Raw genomic sequence first — 25,158 nt, forward strand, 5'->3', positions numbered from 1 at the left:
ACAAATTTTCAATTCATACAAACATACGCTCTGTACAGTAACTTATGTAACTTGCCTAACGTGCAAAAGCATTATCTACATAGTTGAAAGGAAAAAAAAGGTGCTTTTTTCATTTCTTGCTTCAGTGTAGTTTTGAGAAAATGAACTCACACAGTAGTACTATAGTTCTGGTGGTGACACAGCATGTGGCGTACTGAAATACTTTACTCAAATACACAACAAGAATAGAAAGAACTTTCTTAATTTATGTAATCACGAAACGGATTTTAACTTGAGAGCTGAATGGCATTTCTATGCAATATCAAACGGTAATGGACATTGTAACAGAATCAGAAGAATCGTAAAAAGAATTGATACTACTAAGACTAGCTTGCAAAGAACTACTAGAAGTCACATTTTAATTCCTACAGAAATGCATACCTTCTGCATTTTTGCTACTCAACATTGCATGTATACTTTTGAGCATTTAATATATTAAACTAGCTGAAAAAATGCTACAAGAAAGGTTTGACTCTGCAAATAAAATTCCCAATACAACATGTAATCACTGCTTTATGCCATCGTATTTACATATTATCTCTGTAAAATTATTGTCCCCTAGCAATAGGTACGAAGAATAGTGTAGTACTAAAAAGATTATCAAAAGAAAATGCCCATTATTGTCAAAAAAGTTATTACACAGCTTGTGTTGATCACTAAATTTAGAACTGATGTCATTGTCATGCTCCTAGTACATTTTCAAAGTATCAAATTATGAATGTGCCTTGGTAAAGCATTCCAAAACGCCATATACTTGAGTCATCATTACTGCTTTAATCATTACAACTATAGGACTACTAGGTGAGTTCATTTTTTCAAAACTACACTCAAACAAGAAATAAAAAACGCGCTTTTTAAACTTTAATTTTGTATATATAATGTTTTTGCATATGTTTAAGGCAATTTAGATATGTTAATGTGTATTGAAAATTTGTGTGTGTAGATAGTCTATAAATTAACTACTTAAGCTGGCAATCAAGTATGAACTACTCATTCATGTCCAAATATTTCTAAGTTATCAAATTAAAATAGTTTTTTATACTTAAAATATGTTTTTCCAGTATAATATATTATATAGGCCATTTAAGAAAATGCAATAAAGTTTTCACACTTTTTATTTTTGTTTTAGTGCGTAAATTAACTAGCAAAATTGCTCAATTTCAAAGACCTGTATCTTTTTTACAAACCAGATACACAAAACAATATATATAACATGTATAGTACTTGAATGGAATATTCAATTGGACAAGAAATTTTAATTTTAATTCCATCCCCTTTTGGTTTACAGGGGTCTAAAAATGTCATTTTTCTCAATTTTCTGATCTTTGAAAGGCTGTAATTTATAAAGAGTAAACAAACACACAATTACAGCTATATTTTCTCATTAGTGTGACTCCAGTGATTAGTTTTTGCCATATTTCACTTTGTGTTTTTATCCCCTAAGCGAGTTATGACCCTTTGAAATGAGTAAAAATTTTACATTTGACCTTGAACTTTAACCTGTTGCCATTATTTTAATTATTAAGTTACGGCCATGTAACACAGCATGTAAGACTATCGTCTTATGCACTTTAACATCAAAGCGTAAAATTAACTGCCATAAATGTAATTCAAATAGATTTTGGCCAAAATGCAAAGGTCTAAAAGTCCCATTTTTGACTGCGAAAATGACTTTTGATGACCTCTAAAAAAATCAAGGGTTAAGGTTAGAGAAAAAAATAAAAGTGGTTTTGAACAGCATTCATATGCATCTTTTTGGGATATGAGTTTCAAAAAAATTAAAAATGGTCGAGCGAACTCATCCGTTGAATCTGGATGGAATGACCCTTGTGTGAGGCCTTTTTACAAATATCTAAAATAATTGGTACCTTCATAAAAAAATCGTATAAATACTCTTTTCCTCAACGCGAAATTTCAACCTAAGTGGGGAATCTTGGAACGCATCCATCGCGTAAGTTGAAATTCGACTGTAAATGCGGATGACATTCATACCTTTTTGCTTACCGACCAAATTTTGCACGAAACGGAAGCATTTCCGTTATCATACATTTCTATGACACTAATATTTATTGTTAGCCGGTTAGAGGGCAATTCAGTGTCATCCTCTTCTATAACATTTACAGTAGCTTCCATATTAGGAGGATATTGGCACAATAATCTTATTGACATCTAAAATGTTCATCCTCGGTACATTCTCTGCTGACAGAAAACACAAACTGGGTACTACCGTAAAACGGTACAACTTTGTGCCAAGGGGGCAACAATGGGCCGCTATTGCCATGGCGTTGATTTTGCTCTCTAGCGGCCTCTTTTTCGAACTTACGAGCTCTAAAAGAAAAATCACCAAGTAGTGTAACCATTTAGGTAGCTAAAAACGCTTCATCAGAGATTGCCATTGTTTTTGTATACCTTAGATAACTTAGTCGTTCTTAGTGCATGATTCGACTCACTCGTGGAAGAGCCATAAGTCTTCTTTGGGTTAGACTATTTTCCAAGATCTGGTAAGTTCAGATTTGCTTTACTAATTTTTCAGTTATGAATTAAGCCGCTTGCTGACTTAAAATGTTTCGTAGTTTTCACAAGCCTTCAATATTTATCGAAAATGGGAATGTTAAGGTACAACAATGAGCCACCTATTTTTCACTGTTTTTAGTGGCTTGGAGCTTAATTTTATTCTCTGTAGGGATGCTTCCGTCACATTTTGTGTTATTTATTGTAAATAATGGCAATAGAATACAGAAGAAGGCTTGGGGGTCGCCCTATTCACCCGCGCACTCATGATCCCGTACTAGGAGTTTTTGTAGAAGGTGCTGACTAAAATACGGACCAAATACAAACTGGGATAATTTTTAAAAATTGTTTATTTTGATGAGATTTGGAACAAAAAAAATTATTTTGCATTTTAGTTTTCTTTCTTTTTTTGATCTCATTTAAAATTTCTCAGACCTACGTATTTTCTGAGATCTATGTATAGGTACCTAGCCTTTAGTTGGTGAGATTTTTCTAGTTTTCAAATGCTTCTGTGTCAAAACCTAGGCAGAAATAAAGAACGTTAACTACGTTTACCATGTTGAACTTTATTAATCGCTCAAAACGACAAATGATGATTAAGTCTTAAAAAATTGAAAAAAAAATGTAAATGATGAACTAAAAAAATTCTTTATGCTTTTTCAAGCAGAGGACAACATGTAGTCTCAGACAATAAGTCAGTTCAAGTTTTCATAGTGTTTTCTAGATTAAAATGAGATGGCCCATAGTTGTACCCCTACGGGTTACAACTATGGGCCACGGGGGAAAAATTCAGTCTCCTCTTCTTCCCAATTTAGATTTTTTAAAAACATTTCATTCGAAAGACGAGATGTATAGCTACCATTGCTTAAGTCTTCAAATTTCTAAATCAAAGATGTACACGGAATTTTCATTGAAAACATCGAAAAGTGGCCCATAGTTGGACCATTTTATACGGTACTTGGCAGTTATCAATTATTCTTTTCTTTCTAAGCCATGCTCTACTGAAGGCAAATACTCGGGAAATGTGAACATTTTGATGCCAAACAAACTATGGCGTCTAAGAGATAGAACATATGAGGCAGTGAGAAGCAAAGGGATGTAAGTGCCAAAATGAAAAATTAGGAACTAACCTGTACAAATGGTAGGTGAACCACTCCTCTGCTTTGGGGCAAGAGATAGTACTACCAAAGAATATACCAGCTTCTGGTAGGTGCTATTGCTGTTATGCAACGTAAATTTAGAAAAATGTTTCAATGAAAGTCTACCTAGAAAAGCGTTTTACTCAAAACGTGAAAATGTCCACTTACATCCCTTTGCTTCTCACTACCTCATATGGCGTCAAAATATGTCTGATGTCAGCGCGTATTTTTCAGAGCCTTACGAATCTGATTGATGCAAGTTTTACTCGTGTAAGACTTGCACCAGTCAAATTGTTACAAATCTCGTTTTTTTTTTTTTTTGAAACTTTACTTAAAAGTAGTTTTTAGAAATTGCTACAAGCTATTTTTTTTTCTGCAGCGAACTTCTTGCTACTCTACTTTTTTTAAAAGTACTGCGCTACACTACAAACTACAAAAAAATGTAGCTACTACAGTAGCTTCGCTACTTGTAACGCGCTACTTCCAATCACTGATTTAGACCAAATTTAAAGTTTGTTGTCGACAAAATTCCTCACCCGAAAATTTGACAAACATACAAGACAGTGTGTTCAAATAGCTTTTGTTGATGAGTAAGTAAAGATGTAGAACAAATTGAAAGCTCACTGTAAACAAACTTCTTCATTCTGTAATTTGTCTATCATACACGACGAGTAGTCAAAATCACTTTTTTTTTATGAATAAGTAAAGTTGTTGAACAAATTGAAAGTTCATTCTCAACAAACTTCTTCATCCGGGCAATTTATCAAACGTATACGAGGAACAAGTTGAAAGTTCAACGGCAACAAATTTCTTCATCCAGGTAATGTGTCAAACATGTACGAAAATGTGTCGAAATCGCCTGTTTTAATGAGTTAACTCTCAACAATATTCTTCTTCCGGTAATTCGTCAAACATGCACAAAAATTGTATACCTCCAGTTTCAAATCTGTTCATTTTCTCTTTTACATCATCGTTGCACCTATACACCAAATAACTAAGAGATGAGCCTATTAATTTGTGTTTTACTTAGTTTTGAAATAGGTTTACTAAATCCATATTTTAATGATTCATTCGAGTTTAAAAAAAAATTAGTGGAATTTCAAGCATAAATCATCGTGTTGTTAAATCATCTCTTCATCACTATGTAACACTTTGCTACTCTTCAGTAACATTTTTGTCTAGATGAAGAGAAAGAAACTGTTTGAGTCATTGGAAGCTCGCTCGTATCAGCAACCATTCGGGTTAGATGATTATAGATTTTTTCATTTTACTACGTAAATATAACTTGGTGTCTCTCCAGTTTCGTCGACACGAACCCCCCCCCCCCCCCCACTCTGCTTTTCAGTTTCAATCAATCATACCTTTTGATACATTAAAGGTGGCAGGAAATTTGAAATGTGTTGGCGAAACTGGGGATAAACCGGTTAACTTACGTTTAAAAATGAGGATGCTACTTTTACTTTTATAGGATCGAAGGTACTTATTTTTCAAATAGTGTTTAAGTATAATCTTCCCAAAACTTAGAAAGTTTTCATTTATGCTTTCTTTAATTTGTAAAAATAGTCGACACTTTGTACCAAATATAAGCAGAAAAATGACACAAAGTAAATAAAAGCAGCACAAATAAAAGCGACAAAACTAATTTAAAGCCCAGCGGTCATCTGTTTCGAGTCTACCTATACGACCCTCTTCATCAGTGCATAAAAAGAGAGGTTCACGATAATCCAAACACAGTAAAGTGAACTCGTAATTTTTATTCTTTATCCATGCTACTGTAATATCAAGGGTGCCTACCTAGGAGAGGGGGGGTCATAGCGCAGGCTGCGCCATTGAAATTTTTAGGGAAGGGGGTTGCTTTGACGGGTATTTTTCTCATTTTTTAGGGGGGGGGGGGGCTCTTTACGATATTTAGGAGGTACCGTCCATGCTCATAGGGGAGGAGCATTCCTGTTAATATTTCACCGATAGATTTTAAAAGTAAAGCATATATAGCTTCTCCTTTTACATTGGGAAACTGTTTACAAAGAAAATATTTAAATTAAAATTGGTGCCGTTGGGATTTTTTGTTGTCAACATTCGTCCAGATAAAGATCATTAAGCTTCATACTTGCGCGTAGATGTAACAAAAAAAAAAAGCTTCAGTTTCTACTTAAAAATAAAGCAAATATCTTTAAAGAAAAACCCATGCCAGTTCTTCTTTATTGAGATTTAATAACAAGTAAGTTACTTAAACAACTAAAATTGTTATGATATGTAAGATTGCGGCTTGAATTCAGTAAGCTTTTACAGAAATTACCGTTGTAAATGCAAAATTGCTTCCCTCCGTTCTTGGCTTCGTTAACTTGGTATTCCACCCCACAAAAATATGAAATCCACCAGACTTAAGGCAGATACTTGTCTCAATAAAGTTCTACACACCTGGTTCGACTGGCATCCCCCCCAGAAGACACTATGCCTTTGTCTCTTACACACTCTTTAACACAAAGATGGCCCAAAAATAAACGATGCTGAGAAGCCAGAAAAAACTATGCCACTAGTAACAGAAGCCGGCATGCATCGCGTAGGAAGCGTTTCCCTGGTTACCAAGCAAGGATCGATGACGTCCTCGAATGCATACGTCAGAATGACGTCATGAATGCACGTAAGAATGAAAAAATTTTGAATGCGAGTCTAGCCAGAGATACTTTTTTTCCCCCTCGGATCACAGACGGTGTAGCAACTATGTTACACGGAACGTACCACAAAACATAATGAAAACGAATGTGTATTTCTTTGATAATACAGCTGAAAATTCAACTATAGTTGAAGCAAACCTAACCTGGCAAGATTGGGAAGGGTATGTGAATCCTAATATACTAGCTTTACGACGCTGACTCGTTCAGTTTTACCCCAACTACAGTATGCGATCTTTTTCGGAACAAAAACAAAATGTAAATTCTTGCAAAGAGGGGGAATTTTTAAACAAATTTTATTGCACTGCTACTCACATAAAAATAAGTTAATATCGTGACTTTTCAAACATTTTGGACGTCTTTACTGGGTCAATCACAAAAGTATGGCGGAATACAAATGACCCACGAACCACATGTTGAGTATTTTTGGTTTAACTGCGTTCTACGAACCTTTTCAAAATCCACGTAAAGTGGTTTAACTTCGTTCTTAGCTTTTCGTTTTATCAAGTCTATCGAGATTTGAAAATTCAACTAAAGCTTGACCACGGAGAGATGACGGTTTACCTTGACGCTGAAACGTCATTTGTATCATTTGTAATAGGTTGCTTGTTATTATTTTTTAACAGATAGGATCAGTGAAAAGGACGCACCTTTACTACTCGGTGCTCTCAGGCTGATTCTTCCTATTACAAATGTTTCCAACATTGTTGAGAGAACATAGTTCTCTCGCAACTTTTGGTTGTGTTGGTGAGCTTTCTGCACTGATGAAGAGGCTCCATTGTAGCCTTGAAATAGCTATATGCTGTATCTTCTCCAATATTTGTGCTTTATTTACGTTGTTTTTCACTTTAATCATATTGTAGCACAAAGCTTATATGATAATTTTTCATATCTGTACGATATAGTACAAGCAATGCTAAAAATGCTGAGCGTGAAGTTACTTCTCTGCTCGTTGAACAAAAAAAGAAAGAAAAAGAATATATATTTATGAACTCACTCGAAAAAGAAGAAAAGAAATGGAAAAAGCACGGAAGAGTTAAACATTTACCTTCTTCTTTTCTTTTCTTGAATTTGAATCTTACGTGTATCAAAATAAAAAGAAAATCTAAAGGCGCATCTGAAAGACTGTTAACATGAAAAATACATTGTTAATGAAAAGTTCACGTTGCTTTCAGAGGAATCAATTGTTTCAGAACTGTTGATGATATTTACAGCATCATCTGCAAATTAAATAAATAAAACATTTCTTCATCTTTATATTCAAGTTGCACACATTTAACTTTAAGTTTCAATTTAAAAATCATTAAATTATCAATTTTCCTGCACCGTTTCGGCATCGACAAATGATATGCTTGATTTTTTTGGGGGGAATACGCTCGAAAGTAATGAATAAAAGCATAGTAATATATAAAAAATAGTCAAGCTTAGTTTTTAGAGATGAGTTTGTCAAGTTGGAATCATCTGGAGCAGGGCTGTGGAGTCGAAGGGAAAAGGACCGACTCTTGACTCAGCCGCAGTGGCAGAGTTGAGGAATCTGAGGAAAAATTACCGAGACTACGATCCTTGGAATTTTATACCTTCAACTCCAGATTCCCACTCCTTTACCCCAAAATCAGTCCTACTCCACGACCCCGACTTCGCAGCCCTGTTTTTGAATAGGCCACCATCCTGAAGCGCAGAGGCGTATTTACTATGTCGCAATTGCAAGGGATCGTACGACCATAGGGACCTCAAAGGGGAAGCAAAAATGCTCATGATAAATACTTTACAATGTTCTGTGATAGACAAAGTTGCTCCAAAAAATTTCTTGCAACAAGCCCCAAGCTAGTAAATTCGTCATTGCTGAAGAGTGTTGACGAAGGTTGACTGAGACTGATGATTATACTCACTTATGCGTTGAGAGAGGAGCGGGGGGGGGGGGGGGCAGGGGGTTCTCGCCTGAAAAGGCAGCCTACGGCCGAGGTCAGAAACGAAAACAGAAAAGATATTAACTTCAATATAGTACTGTCAATTTTACTAAAGTGACGAAAGTAGAATTAATTTCTTAAAGCTATTCGTTTTATTTGACACAACTAAGTTTCGTGAAATAATTGGCTAAAATATGAAATTTATTATATGGGGTATTCGTCTCAAAAGGCAGCCTTTGTGTACTACAAAGTCAGAAACGAAAACAGAAAAAGATATTAACTTCAAGATAGTTCCCTCAATTTTACTAAAGTGACGAAAGTAGAATTAATTTCTGAAAGCTATTCGTTTTATTTGACACAATTAATATCGTGAAATGATTGGCTAAAATATGAAAATCAATTTTGATACTGTTGAAAATCGAGTAAAAAAAAAAAAAATATTGACTCATAAGTCTGGTCTCAATGAATGATTTAAAACGGCTACAATTATTGTTCACAGTGGCACGTATAACTATTTAACCGACTTCAAAAAAGGAGGTTATGATTTCGTCATGCGGCTTTTTAGGTATGTTTTCGGTTTAATACAAGACTACTGGACTGATTTGAAAAGTTCTTTTTTTTTTTGTTTGGAAGGGTATACTTCACAGATGGTCCCATGGTAATTTGGTCTGGATCTGATAAGGGGTCTCGGAGAAATCAAAGAAACTTTGAATTTCACACGTTGTGGATACGCAATTCAGCTTACGTCAGCGGGCGGAATACGTCACAGGTCAAGTGGATTTTCCTTCGTCTTGAACGAAAGTTCTCGCGGTATATGGATGATTAATTTTCGCCGCCTGTTAATTTTATAGGTGTTACCAATGTTTTACTACGTAGCAAAGCAGTAAATTAAATATATTTTGCTACTTTGATATCTGAATCAATTACCTTAATATTATTTTTAACAAAAATAACTTAATTTATTCACTAAAATGTTTTTTTTTTTTTTTTTCGATAATTCAATTTTTAAACATATTTAGTATTCAATCCAAGGGGAATTGAATGCAGAACACTTCTCCCCCGATGATTTAACTTGTATAATAATATGTTGTAACTGGTGTCTGATTTCTCAAGTTTGACCAGTATTCTAGATTTACCATTTCACAATGCCGTCAGTTTAATTTGAAATTAGGATCATACTAATTAGCACAGTTCAAAAAAAAAAGTAGGAGTTTCTGAACTTGTGGTATTAGTTTCTTCTTTGTACAATGTTCTACAAATACTCGAAGACACCTGTATTCAGGGGCGTGCACAGGGGGGGGGGGAGAACACCTGTTGGTCTGGGACTGAGAATGAAGTTTGCCCAATTTTTTTTAAGCTAGGGGTGATCTATAGGGGTAAACAATGTGAAGAGGGGCGCAGAGAAGTCATTTGTGACGGGCCACAAAATTTCTGTGCACACCTTTGCCTGTACCGTTTAGGAAAATTCTTTCTTTCTTTTTTTTTTTTTTTTGTTTGAAACGGTATATTTCTCCGGCGGTTTAATGGTAATCAAGTTCAGATTTGATGAAATTGAGGCAACTCTTAAATTGTCATACTTCAAATTTAAAGCGAATTGTACTTTATTAACTTTGTATATCGTCTCGCTTAGTGAACCGGTTTATTTATTCATTCATTTATTTATTTATTTTTGTTTAGTGGATAGGGGGTGGTCTAACTTTACTCTAAGGTTCCAAATCTTTGATTTACCCCATTTGTTCTTTAGAGAAAAGTTATGGGTAAAAAACAATAAATTTCATGTTATTTCCCTCACGAACGATTAAATATAAAACAAATTGTTTTAAAAAAATGCCATAAAACAAAGGTATGTGTTTTCTTTACCCATAGTTAAAGAAAGTACTAAAATACATTATTATTTAGAATAATAATAATGAAAATTTTGAATCAAGGATTCTCTGAAGCAAACATAATGTTACAAAACCTGTAAATAGTTTCCCGTAATGAATATACAACCCCTTTTCATATGGCTAAAATATACGACCCCTATTTCCTTTTTGTTCATTGATAAAATTTGATAACGGTCTACTACTTTACAGAAGCGTGTGGAATATTTGAGAAATTTCTTTTCGGTGTCTATATAAGCCGTTAGCGATGGATAAACAGGGGAGTTTCGATTGAGGATTTCGAACTGAGAGCATTTTTGCTCTGTTTATTGCGAGGCATTTCGCTGTGTTGTTTTCGTATTTGGAAGTAAATACGTGTGTAAACGTTGAGTTTACGGTGTTGTGTGATAATTGCTTAATTGCTGATGAATAATTTAGCAGTTGTTGACGATCTTTCCTGTACATAGTGTAAATAAATTTCCTGTGTTTTTATCAAGAACTGTGTCTTCATTTCAAGAAAGTGGAAGTCGCACCGAATCCGTTACAATTTGGCGACCAACGTGGGGCTTCTTCTGGACTTTCTTGGAGTAAGTGTGACTTTGGACATTTTTTCATAAACACTTTTTTTGAATTAGGACTTTATTTTTATGGTGATTACTCGCGCAATGGATGAACAATTAAAACAACTTCTTGACGCAATCACCTCTGTGAAAAACGATATGGCGGCTAATCAAAACCAATTGAAAAGTGATTTAACGGTGCTGAAAATTGACCTAGTTTCTAACCAAGAGGAAATTAAAAACGATCTTACTTCGGTAAAGACTGTGATGGAAAATAAATTTAATGAGATAGAGCATCGAGTTGATGCTATTGAAGGAAAGTTTGAGGCAGTTGAAGGCCGATTCATCGCAGTGGTAAATAAAATCGAAGAGAAATTTGAAGAAAAATTAAGTTCCGTTGAAGGCCGATGCACTGCTGTAGAAAATAAACTGGAAGAAGAAGATAGAAAATTTCATCAACTTAAAGAAGACATCTTTAAAGACCTGGAAAGGAGATTGGCGATCGCGGAAAGCAGCTCTGTACAGTTTGGCGCTCCCACATCGGTTGCTCGACCGTCCATTAAACTTGCCACATTTGATGGGAAAAGTTCGTGGCAGGTGTACAAGACCCAATTCATGATAGTGGCGGAAGCGAACGGATGGAACTCTGCTACCAAGGCCTGCCATCTTGCAGCATCCCTGAGAGGTGACGCAGCGGACATTCTTCAGACCCTTCCGGACAGCCAGCGCCTGGATTTCGCCGCCCTCACAGCTGCGTTGGAGCTTCGCTTCGGTGAGAAGTGCTAGAAAGATTTCAGCCGACTCCAGTTGAAGTCCCGTTTCCAGAAAACTGGGGAAACCCTGCAAGAGCTTGCGGCGGACATCGAGAGACTGTCTCATCTTGCTTTTTACGACTGCCCTGCGGATGTTCGAGACAACCTGGCACTCAACTACTACATCGACGGGGTTCGAGATCCGGAAATCCAGAAAGCTCTACGGATGGCGGATGTCAAAGACCTGAATTCTGCTGTTGTGTATGCGATGAGATACGAGGCCGCCCAAGAAGCAACCCGTGTGGATCGCCATCTAATCCGGACTCAGGAAGCTGATGAGTCTGATTCCAGGTCGTCCCATCTCGCTGAACTTGAGAGACAACTCGGTGACTTGACAAGACATCTGAGCAGCATAACAGCCCAAAAGAAACAAGAGCAGAAGTGCTGGAAATGCGGTAGTGAAGGACACCTGCGAAGGAGTTGTCCGGCTCGCCAAGCTACGCGAGGGAAGGAAATCACCACCACTAGAGCTCTGCAGATTTCCTCTTCTAGTAGTGGCAGTGATGGACTTTTCATTTACGCACATGTAAATGGGAACCCCTGCAGACTGATTGTCGACACTGGAGCCAATGTGACAATCATTAGGACAGATGTGGCTCGTGAATTTGGATTGAAACTGCTGTGGACATCGCCACGCGTAAGTCTCCAGACTGTGACAGGTGACAAGATCGAGATTGACGGTAAAGTGGACTTGGAAATAGTGTTTGGGAATGCCACCTACCATCATACGGCATTCGTCGCTAATATCACGGACCCTTTCATTCTCGGATTGGACTTTTTGAAGAAATATGACTTCACTCTCGACTTCAAGACTAATGAGCTGCACTCGATGAGAGAAGACATAGCCGTTTTCCCTGCAGAAAGTGATGTAAAATCCGCTCATCAAATAATAGCCCAAACAGATTTATCGATTCCCTCAAGGTCAGAATCATTAATACCTGGCTCCCTTGAAGAAAGCAATAGTTTTCGATTTGGACTCATTGAATACCCTAACCTAAGCAATAACCTAAAAGGAGTGCTGGTAGCATCTACACTTGTGGACCTTCTAAGGATGTAATTCCTGTAAGAGTCGCCAACGTGAGTGAAAGGCCAAGGAATATTCGGAAAGGTGAAGTGTTAGCAACTTGTACTCCTGTAAACTGCATCATTAGAAGAATCAATTCCCTCGAAACTGTGTCTTCTGAGTCCTTGACATCGAAGTTAATTGGGAGTGCGCCATTATCGAAAGATCAAAGAACTGCTGCGGAACAATTGGTGGACGACTTCAAGCATCTGTTTTCATCTACATCGGAGGATGTTGGCCGTACGAATTTAACGCAGCATAGGATCTACACTGGAGAACACCCCCCTATTAAACAGCATCCAAGACGACTACCGTTCGCCAAGAAGGAAGAGGTTGAGACCCTCCTGAAAGAGATGCAGGAGAATGATGTCATCGAACCCTCGTCCAGTCCTTGGGCCTTTCCCATCGTCTTGGTCCGAAAGAAAGATGGCTCCACCAGATTTTGTGTCGATTACAGACGGCTGAATGAAATCACCAAGAAAGACAGTTACCCTCTTCCACGGATAGACGACACCTTGGACACTCTTTCCGGACACAAGTGGTTTTCGACCCTGGACTTGAAGAGCGGCTACTGGCAGGTTGAGATACTCCCTGATGACCGAGAAAAGACAGCGTTTACAACTGGACAAGGCTTATGGCAGTTTAAAGTGATGCCCTTCGGCCTCTGCAATGCACCAGCTACTTTCGAGCGTCTTATGGAGACAGTGTTAAGAGGACTTTCCTACGAATCCTGTCTGGTCTACTTAGACGATATCATCATCGTGGGACGCAGTTTCGAAGAACATCTGGCAAATCTTAGGAAGGTGCTGCAAAAGCTTAAGGAAGCCAATCTGAAGTTAAGCCCGTCCAAATGTAATTTGTTCCGCCGGGAAGTGAACTACCTTGGTCACATCATCTCTTCTGAAGGTGTACAAACCGATCCAGAAAAGGTGTCTGCTGTCAAGAGTTGGAGTCGTCCCGAAAACATCCATCAGCTGCGAAGTTTCCTGGGGCTCTGCACCTACTACAGGAAGTTTGTAAAGGGTTTTTCCAGCATTGCACGACCTTTGCATAAGCTGACGGAGAGCAAGCAAAAGTTCGAATGGTCCAAAGAATGCGAAGATGCATTTCTACGACTGAAGGAGGCTTTAACATCAACGCCTATCCTCAGCCTGAAAAATCCTTCATCCTGGACACTGATGCGAGCAACGAGGGCATCGGAGCTGTTTTATCCCAAGAAATTGACGGAAATGAACATGTCATCGCTTACTGGAGCAAATGCTTATCAAAGTCGGAGCGAAATTACTGCGTCACCAGAAAGGAGTTACTGGCCATAGTGAAAGCTGTAGAACACTTCCATCATTACCTCTACGGCCGAAAATTTCTGCTTCGGACAGATCATGCCTCATTAACTTGGCTTTTGAACTTCAAAAATCCGGAAGGCCAGATAGCCAGATGGATACAGCGGCTCCAGGAATATGACATGGAGATCAAGCATCGAAAAGGGTTATCTCACGGTAATGCTGATGCTTTATCAAGGAGACCCTGTCCTGAGAACTGCCACTATTGTTCCCGAATCGAGAAACAGTATGGAACGACTAGCCCTACCGCCTATCAGGTGACAGTGACTCCAACATCATCAGTACCTGATCCATGGAGTGATGACCAAGTTCGAAAAGATCAACTTGAAGACCCCGACATAAAACCAATTTTAGAGTTCATGGAAAGTGACAGTCGACGCCCTAGCTGGCAGGACGTTTCCATCTTCAGTCCTGCAACAAAAAGATACTGGGCTTTATGGAACTCACTCCATTTACGGAACGGCGTGCTACACCGGAAATGGGAATCTGACGACGGCAAAACATCTAGGTGGCAGTTACTACTTCCCCGATCAAGGATTTCAGATGTTCTGAAAGAAATACATAGTAGTGCGACTGGAGGACATTTTGGTGTCTTGAAAACCCTCAATAAAGTTCGGGAGCGCTTCTTCTGGAGCAAGGCGAAGGATGACGTGGAGAAGTGGTGCCATTCTTGTGACACCTGTGCTGCTCGTAAAGGACCGAAGAAGAGAAGCAGGGGAAGCTACATCTGTACAACGTTGGAGCTCCTTTCGAACGAATTGGGATCGACATCCTGGGTCCTCTACCAAGACCTGCTGATGGGAACAAATACATTCTTGTTTCCATCGACTACTTCACCAAATGGCCGGAAGCATATCCCATTCCAGATCAAGAAGCTACCACCGTAGCAGAGACTCTAGTCCAACATTGGATCTCGAGATACGGAACACCTTTGCAGATTCATTCCGATCAAGGGAGGAATTTCATCTCTGCTGTGTTTAAGGGCCTATGTCAAATTCTCGGAATTGAGAAAACTAGGACAACACCACTACACCCATAATCGGACGGCATGGTGGAGAGATTTAACCGCACAATCCTGAATAATCTCTCGCTTATGGTATCCAGAAATCAACAGGATTGGGACAAGAAGCTACCTTTGTTCCTGCTGGCTTACCGCAGTGCTGTCCACGAGACCACCGGATATGCCCCATCTCAGATGCTCTTCGGACGAGAGCTTCGGCTACCTTGTGATCTCGTCTTCGGTCGTCCTCCGGATGCGCCTGCATCGCCTGAGGAGTACATCCAGGATCTCCAGGCCCGGTTGGAAGACGTTCATAACTTCGCGCGAGAGCGAATCAACATCGCGGCGGAGAAGATGAAGACCCGATACGACACAAGGTCTACTGGACATGAATTCAACGAAGGCGACAAGGTTTGGTTATGGAATCCCATCCGACGGAAAGGTCTGTCACCCAAATTGCAGTCGCATTGGGATGGACCCTACAAAGTCCTTAACCGACTAAATGACGTCGTAGTGAGGATCCAAAAATCACCTAATGCAAAACCTAGGGTTGTACATTATGATCGGTTAGCCCCCATACTATGGCCATAGTTCATGAGTATTACGTAAACAACCATGGTTGATAACATAAAAGTTGTAGATAATTTTTGCTTTTAATGTTTAGTAATATTTCTTATTATTATTGTGTTTTCTGTATCTGTTAGTTATTATTTAATGTGTGTAATTGTGAACTTGTGATAGAATTTTGGCACCCTTTCTGGGGATTGTACTCAGTCCTTAGGAAGGGGGCAATGTTACAAAACCTGTAAATAGTTTCCCGTAATGAATATACAACCCCTTTTCATATGGCTAAAATATACGACCCCTATTTCCTTTTTGTTCATTGATAAAATTTGATAACGGTCTACTACTTTACAGAAGCGTGTGGAATATTTGAGAAATTTCTTTTCGGTGTCTATATAAGCCGTTAGCGATGGATAAACAGGGGAGTTTCGATTGAGGATTTCGAACTGAGAGCATTTTTGCTCTGTTTATTGCGAGGCATTTCGCTGTGTTGTTTTCGTATTTGGAAGTAAATACGTGTGTAAACGTTGAGTTTACGGTGTTGTGTGATAATTGCTTAATTGCTGATGAATAATTTAGCAGTTGTTGACGATCTTTCCTGTACATAGTGTAAATAAATTTCCTGTGTTTTTATCAAGAACTGTGTCTTCATTTCAAGAAAGTGGAAGTCGCACCGAATCCGTTACAATAAAATTCATTCTAGTGGACTTTTTTATCTTCATAATGGGGGCATTTGAAGAACCATGCGACTTTCATCACTAGTTACATGACACGTATTCTTGTGAAACATAAATTACAATTTAAAATTTAACAATTTACAATTTTACAATTTATAATTTACAATTTTACGACTTGCAATTTACAGTTTATTTGTAGTTTGGTAACTGTAAACATTTAAATGGTTTTAACTAAATACTAAGTCTAGTCTATACTTTTCATCAGAAATGAGATGTATCAATTGTTGCATTTCTACTAATGCTCATTCATCGTGAGGTTCAGTTGTAAGTTTAAAGGGTTCTAAATCAAATCGAGCTATTACCTCAAGTCTTGACTATGCTGAGAGCTACGTATACTCGTCCTTTCGCAAAGTTCTATTTTCCTAAATCTATGACAGCTTTATCAAGGGTTGTGTGATACGTATTATTTTCAAATATAGTTTACAATTTACAATTTTAAAATTTACAATTTTAAACTTAAAGCGATTTTTTTTTTTTTTTTGTTTTTTTAGTGACTCGTGCATTTGCTTTCGGAAAGCACACTTTGATAAAGTCGAAATGATAACGAAGACAAAATTTTTTTGTACATAGTTGCGCATTTGAAAAAGCATTTCTTCACAGTCGTCGGAAGTTTCCGAGATGCTGTGGCCTATTTCTTTTTCTATCGTGCGCATCTTAGTTGTTTTCAGACTCATGTGCTCGACGTTTTCTTACTCGACATACGCGTAAGAAAGGATTCAACGTCATGTACCACATACTCTATCTTGCGAACTTATTTTATATTTACACCACTAAAAAGCAAAAAATAAATTACTTTTAAATAAAAAAACCCACCTTCAAAAAACACCAAGGAACTAAAAAGCAAAAAATAACCGATTACACTTACATACTATTTCCTACCCAAAATTAGAAATGAAATTTATTTTACAATTCCAGTACAAAAATCAACTAAACACCTGATTATAAACAAACACTGATTTTAATTATTATACGATGAATTTTTTTGAATACCTATTTAATTTTATACGATCTCTTAATTTTTAATAACCTTTTGAAGTCGGGGCCTCCTATAAACTACTACCTAACGTAACTGAATAGGTTTAGTTTTAAAGACTAATTTCGTGTTTAGTTAAATTAGTGTTTAATTCAGGATTCGCTGGGTTGTCAGTTACGTTAGGCAGTAGTTTTTAGGAGGCCCCGACTTCAAAAGGTTGTTAAAAATTAAGAGATCGTATATAATTAGTTAGGTATTCAAAATAATTCACCGTATAGTAATTAAAATCAGTGTTTGTTTTATAATTGGGTGTTTAGTTTAGCTGATTTTTGTACTGGAATTGTAAAATAAATTTCATTTCTAATTTTAGGTAGGAAATAGTATGTAAGTGTGATCGGTTATTTTTTGCTTTTTAGTTCCTTGGTGTTTTTTTGAAGGCGGTTTTTTTATTTTTTTATTTTTAAAGTAATTTATTTTGTCGACAGTACACGCGTTCACGACCATTCCTCTTTTAAACTTGTGACAAAAACGCTTCTTGCGAATGCTATTGTGTAAAAGCGTCAAAATGCCTGAATAGCCTGCATCTACGACTACATTTCTTACAACATAAGAGGACATAATAACGAGCGGGAGAAGTGGGTACGACTGCAAGTTTGGCTGACATCCAAATGGAAGAGTGATTCGAAATAGATTTCAAGAAGGTCCTTGATGTAACACAGCGGTTAAACCGAATTAACAAACAGCGATGGGAGTATCACATCTGATGTCACGAAAAATGTAATGAATCCGTTCGTTACCAGCCCTTTTATACACAGAACTTGCTTTATACTAAAAGGTAAATCAAAAGAAATAACCATTGTGTACCAAAGACAGACTCGCCCCGAACTAAAATATTTGAGAAGGCGAAAATTCTCAATTTGGCGAATAGAATTCTGATTTTACCTAATGCTAAAATAAATTATCGTTTATACACAACATCCGATGAGAAAGAACATTAGGCAACATTAAAAATAAGTTTAAAAAGTTTAAAAAAAAAATCATATGAATGTTGCAATGTTCTTTCCAAAATCTGCCGGTACAGTCAGAAAAATTTGCCAAATAAGGATTTTTTTGGAAGCCGAATTAATTTTTAGCAAAAGAAGTGCAAGAGCCAAAAATTCTGCAAACTGCGTGTGTAAATAGTTTTAAATTCGTAAAAAGCCGCTGAGGATGAAAAAGCAGATACTAGAGCTCTGACGCAAATTGAGTACTATGCAATACCGAACTTTATCTCTAATATAAAAAAAAAGGAAGAGCCTCATTTTTCTTCAGAATTTCATGAATATTAGACAAAAAAAGAAAGACCTCCCCCCCCCCCACCCCGCAAAAAAGAAATCTCCCATCAGAAAAGGGACATTTATTCTCTTCATATTCACTTTTGAATAGTTCAAAAGAGAAAAAAAAAAGAAAGCAAATCATTATCTTTTGTTTCAAGATTTTGGAAGATGTGTTGCTATTATTTGAAGACCCCCCCCCCCTCCAAAAAAAACGGAGATGGGGCGTCGCCCCTGTGCCCCCCCCCCCCCCCCCCAAAAAAAAATCCGTCCCTGTTGGAACCCCTGTTAACCTCTGCTGTATGCATACATGGAAAGAATCCTGTGAATTAAGCGGCGCTCCCTCCTCCCAAGTGAAAACTCTGTATGCATACTGGCCACTACACCCCCTCGATGTTAAATTCACTATTTTTTTTTTTTTTTTTTTTTTTTAAGTATTACTCCATTAATTGATTTGTTTTCCTAAAGCGGAATACAGATGGCGCCACGACAAAACTGAGTTCCGAAATATTTTCATGAAGAAAAGGGCATTCATTTTCAAGAAGTTTTTCGTCACATATAATATAAATCAATATTATGTATACCACAAAAGACTTGAACCCCTGGTCTGTCATTTCGAAGATTTCCCAGGCAGATTTGGTGTAAAGAAAGAAAGAAAAACTAGTGCACAAGTGAAAAAATATGAAATATATTTCAAAAGCCGGGGGCTGCGATTGCTTCTTCGATCACCCAAGTGATGGCATTTTTTATATACAAAGGGATTACTCATTCTCATACTCATTGGTCATTGTTACCCCACCCCTAACTACTATAGAGCCTGCAGGAACGAGAACCCAGGTCCCTCTCCACCAGAATACCCACATAAAACAACTCCCCTAAAAATTTTCTATGGCAACATCTCAAGAATAATTTATATTATCTTTTTCAGATATAGTACATTAGATTGTAACACCTATTGTTTCGGTGAAATTAATTATTAGTGTTACAAAAAAATATTTTCACAAAGAGTAAATATTACTAAGAGATACTTTGAAAAAAGAAGTTATTTGGACTGCTTACATTTTTTTAAATAACATCTTTAAACGTCATTAAAAATTAACTCTTCCGAGTTTTCGGAATTTTCCAAGTACTGCAGTAAAATATTAGCAAATTCTGATACTTGCTGCTTAGATGGAGGTGGTAAAAATTCCTCTTAATTACCAGAATCTGCACAAGCAAACTCTCACAAACAGCTTTCATAATCGCTCAGAAGAACAAGGTTTCACACACGCAGTTACATTTTCAGAATATTCAAGTCTTCTTTAATTTCTGAATAGATCTTCCGAATAGTTTTATAATAGTCCGAATACATTCAACATCAACAAAGATCAGTCCCTCAAAGATTAGCGAGCAATGAAATTTTAGGTTTTAGGTTTTCAACCACTGCAAAAAGTAACCCTTTTATCGGTTACTTTTCACATTACACAAGCTTGCAGCACTGTGCGCATTAAGGAGCACTATTGTAAATAAATAATCCCAGGCCTCCCCCTCGTCCAAACTGATAAGCAAAGCAATGTGATAAAGGGGGGTGGACCTTTTTTCTTACTTTGACTGCATTTTTGTGCATAAATTGATGACAAAACGTTCCGAAAAACATTGACTTGAAAGAACAATCGAGCTATCGAGATGACTTTGTTTGAAAACAAAAAATTATTTCGAGACCGACTTAAAACTTCGAGGTAAAGTAACATCTAAGTGACTTCGAGATATCAAGAATCGACCAGTCGACTTTTTATTTCTTAAAAATTTTACTGGACCAGCTAAAAAACTTCGAGTTTTGGGTAATTCGAGCTATCGGAAGTTCCTTTTCGAGCCTTCTTAAAAATAACTTTTATTTTATTTTAAAGAAATAGTGCATAATAGATTGACTTTGACACATATAGTTTCGATAAAGTTAATTATTAGTACTACAATTTTTTTTAAGCGAATAATATTTATGAACAGATTATTTTAAAAGCAGTTTCGACTACTGTTGATGTCCTAGACCCGATTTCTTGACTTCAGTCCGTATTTCTTTTAACCGTCTTTCATCCTAATAGCACAAATTTTTTGGAAAAAAAGGCTTACGTTTTTCAATTCTTGCCAAATTTTCAAGTTTTTTCAACGATTGTCAGCAATGAAACTTTAGGTCGTCAGTCATGGCAAAAAGTAGCTTAATCGGATACGTTTCAAGATATATTTCAATACTGTGCGCATTAAGATACACTATTGTAAATAAATTACCCCTCTCCTACAAGCTGATAAACAAAGCAATGTGATAAAGGAGAAAAACAACCCTCTTTTTTTTTAAATTTTGGCTGCATTTTTATGTGTAAAATGTAAGCGAAACTTCGTGAAAACTTCGATTTAAAAGGAGAACATTCGAGACATCGAGACAATTTTGTATTGAAAACATAAAATTATTTTGGGACCGAATGAAAACTTCGAGATAAAGGAATATTCGAGTTATAAGGCTTTGAGTTATCAAGATTCGACTATAGTTAAAACTCAGACTCTAAATTTTCTAGGATGAGCTAACTGCATCGACTGTTTGTCCCATGACGTGTGCTTTTTTTAACATTTTGAATTGTCACTTCACCTACACGCATTCTCTCTCGCCCGGCTCTTGTTCTGTTTGTGCCTGACTTCGGCATATTCACAACAAAATTGTACATTTCTATTGAAAAAAAAATAGATCATAAACAACGAGAACATTAAACAATATTCGAAATAGGTTGGTTATTCACGCGTGTTTCCACGAATGCTTTGTTGATAACCAACTCAGTGATCGCCACGCAACCACGGACGAGAGAAAAAGGAAGCAAGAAGAGCAACATGAGCGACTTTTCGTAACAAAGAAAAATGTCCCTTCCTTCACACAAAAAAAGTAACGGATTCTACACCCTCACACAAAAAGTTTCACTTCAAAAAATAATATAGTTGAAAACTAGTATATTGTGGCCATCGCGAAACTTTCTTCTATATATTTCTAATGAATTCTGACTCCTCCCCATGCTTGAGGAGAGAGCAATATTCCCAGAAAAAATTAAATTGCGCAAAAACTTGAGGACCGAACCAAATTCCGAATTATCGCAAAAGCAAAGCAAAGAGCGAAAATTGAAAGTTATTTTAAAAGCCTTGCTTGAATTAATGACAAATATTTTATTTGTTAACAAACATAAGATGTCAATAGTTAAAAATTTTAAGTCATTGAGATAATATTTCCGATAAAATTAAAATCACAAGAAATATGCTAAAGAACAGTCTATTACGATTTATCTTTCTTATTGTTGCATTAATAAAGCTATTTTTATTCGCCAAAAAAAAAAAAAATTCAGCACCTCTTAGAAAGATTGGCGCCAAAATTGAGTCAACGATTGTTTTCATATAGGTTCGCCTTTGTTCCAAATTTCATCCAGAACATAGCATTACTTTTTGAGATATAGCACTCGCAATGAAAAAGAAAAAAACGATCGATTGCACCATCCCCTTTTCAGCTCTTGACCCCAAAATGAAATCAGCTCTTGCACCCTTTCTAAGGGATACTTGTCGATAAATTTTTGTTTGATTCCGTTCATTATTTCTTGAGATATAGCAGTCAAAAGTGATGACAAAAAACGTTCTTTAGCTCAGCCCCTTTTTGAGCTATTGACACCAAAATTGAATCAGCATCTGTCCACGTTAAGGACAACATATGGACGAAATTTTGTTTGATTCTGCCGGTTACTTCTTCGGAAATAGCAAGCACGCATAACTCAAGAAACGTTCCATTGCTCTACCCCCCTTGGAGGAATTCGCGCCTAAAACCAATGGGCACAAGTTCACATAGTTGCACATAAGTGTGCCAAATTTTCGTTTCGTTTCATGCGGTAGTTTTTGCTGTAGAGTGGCCACAAAAACTGGTCACACACATACGGACACACACACGCACACACACACACACACACACACACACACACACACACACACACACACACACACACACACACACGCACGCACACATTTTCCAAAAATGATCGAAATGGACTCAGCACACCTCAAAAGGTTCGAATCCATCAAAATTCGAAAATTTGCACGAGACTAATACTTTCTTGCATATATTAGGTATAGAAGAAAGTAGAAATGTATTTTATGTTTCAATTTACTTTAATTTGGCCATTTCAGTGAATCCTATTCGTCATGCGTTCGACTAAATCGTCTCTAATAGAAGGATGAGATCTAAAAAATCAATCGCCGAGGAATTAATTAAAGTTTACATTTCACAGCAAAACAGCTAATTTTTTATAATTTTAAATTAATTTCTTATGAGCTAACTAAAAAATATTTTCTTCAGGCGAAAAAGTTGCTTTCATCTCAAACGCATAGAAATACATTTCTCAAGAAACAAGTAAACACAGGTTGGATGATTTGCCAATTTAAGTACTAATGTGTGTCATTTTTGTCACTACCACTTGGAGTTTCTAAATTTCGTTGTGAGATTCAGTGTGCCACTAGCACAAGTTCACTCAATTAGTGGGAACGCCTTAGTCTGACCGATTTATTAATTAGCCAGAATATCCACTTCACTTTACCGAGATAGATTCTGAATGTCAAATCAGCGTTTCTCAGGCTGTGGGTCACTGGTCAAATTCTGGTGGGGCTTGACACGAGGATAATCTACTAATTTCTGGCAACAGAGATTTTTGTTTCGTAACTTAGTTTAATTTCGAAAAGTATTTATTAAGAAAATTGGGGAAAAAAGCCATGTTTCAAATAATTGGGGGATCGTTTAGATTTGCATATAGTAGGACGACAAATGAAAAGAAATCTTTAGTTTTTATCTGTCTCAGTTTCAACTGAAAGTCAGAATCATAACTATGATTAATTTGCGTCATTGAGGGGGGGGGGTAAATTTACTACCGATTCATTGACATATTGAGGATTTAGTGACCTGTGATTTATGCAGTGGCATTGCTACTGCGATGGGGGCGTTCCCCCCCCCCCAGGGGCGGATACAGAAATAATTTTTGGAGGGAGCACAAGAAGTTGGAAAGTTCCTCCCCCCCCCGGCATTTCAATTTTTCATAGCTTTTTTTAGGCACATCGTAACACATTTCTTTTATAATGTCAATTACTGATTTCATCAAAGAAGAATTAATAGACGAATGACGGTATTACGTTCCTTTGAGTTCCAAACCAGTAAGTTAAATTGCAGGCCTATGGGCTCTCCAGTATTACTTTTCTAGCAAACGAAATTGCTTTTATTCAAATAAAATTTGTCTTTTCTCTTCTTTTTAAATAACGGTGAAACATTTCTTCGTGTTATATAGAGAAGTAAATGAAAAAAAAAAAAAAAAAAAACAGTTAGATTAATTTTTCCTTTTGCCCCCCCCCCCCCCCCGCAAAAAAAAATTCGCTACTGGGTCACCCGTACGAAAGGGGGGACACCCAAAGAGGAATTGCATGTTTTGAAAAATATGAAGTTAAAATGCATTTTTAAAACTACAAATTTGAAAGATTTCCAGGAAGAAACCCCCTTCTTTCACCTCACATCATGGACTGAATAACTGTACTCATGAATAGGTTCATATTGTCAATATTTAGATCAGGTATTGACTTCCTCTTATACCAAAATACTGCAGCCCATTATATTTGTCTGTGTTTGAGATACGTTAGGAAAAACTAAAGAGCCAGCAATTTCATATACCCTCTTACTTTTTTGACCTCTTGGCGCACACATGCGTCTTGGGCAATTAAATGAAAAACATTCATTATTTTCATTTATCGTTTGCACATTATCTGACTTAAAATTTCGCAAAACACAAATGTAGTTGTTTCTAAAAATTTTATGAATTTCGTGCTTGAAAACCTTTTTTTTTCTCCTTTTTTTTTGCGTTTATAGGGGAAGGGTGACACCCACAAACTACCGCCCCGAGTGTCACCCATGCTAGGTACGCCACTGGGTTCGTTTTATGCTATTTTCGAGACAACGAATTTTTCAAAGATATTTTTACCGGTATCACCCACTAAATTCCAAAATTACGTACTTCACTTGAAGCAGTGGTTCTCAATCTTTTCACTAACTGAGAATCACTTAGTACAATACTACCCTTCCGAACCTCAAGTAGACCACATATGATGGAAATAATATTTTCGCAAGAATTTTAGGTGAAATGAGATGATTCCAAAAGTTTTCTGTAATTAATTTAATGAAAAATATAAAAATAATGTAGTTGAGTTTTCACCAGCTCTTCGCGGACCACATGAAAATTACTCGCGGATCATTAGGTTAGAATCACTGATTTAGAGGATGCTTCAAAAAACTCCATTGTTGTTCCATAGCTTTAAGAAATGAAATGCATTGACTACTGTGTGCAGGGGTGGATACAAGGAAAGGTGTGGATACAAGGGTCATGAGGGTCGTACAACCCCCCCCCCCCCAGTCAAAAACATTATCCATCCACATTATATTCACATGCTTTGTAAATAAAATGTAAATGATTGCAGAATTTTTTAACTCATTAATTATTTTCAGGAGTAAATGTTTGAATTATCCCTTTTTCCATTGCTTATGAAATTATTAATAACGTTTATGCAATACTAGGTGCCTTATTTCTGGCAGATTTAGTGCTTTAATTGACACCAAAGCAGATTCAGTATTTTGTCGTA

General features: G+C 36.9%; 1 protein-coding gene across 1 annotated transcript in view; it reads left to right on the top strand.

Moving 5' to 3' along the window:
- The first annotated feature begins 6,276 nt into the window (after positions 1-6,276).
- Positions 6,277-25,158, top strand: part of LOC129217051 (dual oxidase maturation factor 1-like) — a 170,925-nt gene continuing 152,043 nt past the window's right edge. The window contains exon 1 of the mRNA XM_054851291.1: positions 6,277-6,330. The gene's annotated coding sequence lies outside the window, so the exon portion shown is untranslated. The remainder of the gene's footprint in view (positions 6,331-25,158) is intronic.

Source organism: Uloborus diversus, chromosome 2, assembly GCF_026930045.1.
Source record: "Uloborus diversus isolate 005 chromosome 2, Udiv.v.3.1, whole genome shotgun sequence".
Taxonomy (NCBI): domain Eukaryota; kingdom Metazoa; phylum Arthropoda; class Arachnida; order Araneae; family Uloboridae; genus Uloborus; species Uloborus diversus.